The sequence below is a fragment of the Ochotona princeps genome, chromosome 12 (assembly GCF_030435755.1).
Source record: "Ochotona princeps isolate mOchPri1 chromosome 12, mOchPri1.hap1, whole genome shotgun sequence".
NCBI classification, from domain to species: Eukaryota; Metazoa; Chordata; class Mammalia; order Lagomorpha; family Ochotonidae; genus Ochotona; species Ochotona princeps.
In genome coordinates, this window is record NC_080843.1 from 39421694 (window position 1) to 39422361 (window position 668).

Sequence of the window (668 nt, forward strand, 5' to 3'; positions counted from 1 at the left end):
CTATGCACATAGGTAAATAACATGAAGTCTTTTATATAACCCCACTTTCTACTTTTTAAACCAATGTATGTTATTTTATTCTATTTTTCAATTAACAATAATCACGCCTCTGATAAACCTCATTGGCTACGATGCTGCCACTGCGCAAAGCTATTTTAGTCTATGTTGTATTTTTATGTTTCAATTTTTTATTATTATTTTGTGATAAAGTTCCACAGGCTATGAGATTTCCCTTATGCCTTTCCCAAATTCTCTTACATTCAGGGTTAACATGGATAAGTTGTAATTTGGTCCTGTCGTTTTAGCAATGATTTGTTCTTTGATTTTGTGTTCAGTTGTCTTTTTACTGGGATGCTCTCCATGTTTGTCTTTGTTTCTGGTAGGTGCTATTTCATTTCTCTGTCAAAAAAAATCTTTAAACAGCACTTTTAGGGAAGATCTGAAACAGGCAGATTCTTTCAGCTTTTGTTTGCTGTGAAAGACACTTATTTTATTCTCAAAAACAAAAGAAAATTTTGCTGTGTATGTTGTTATGGGTTCATTTCTTTTTTTTTTTTTTTAACCTTTTAGAGTCTAGAATAGGTCAGTTCATTCTCTCCTGGCCTGTAGAGTTTCCTCTGAGAGGTCAGTTGTGAGTCTCATTGGAGACTTATTATTGCCCTTTATAA

General features: G+C 32.9%; 1 pseudogene; it reads right to left on the reverse strand.

Moving 5' to 3' along the window:
* Positions 1–152, reverse strand: LOC131481612 (U4 spliceosomal RNA; annotated as a pseudogene).
* Between the last annotated feature and the right edge of the window lie 516 nt (positions 153–668).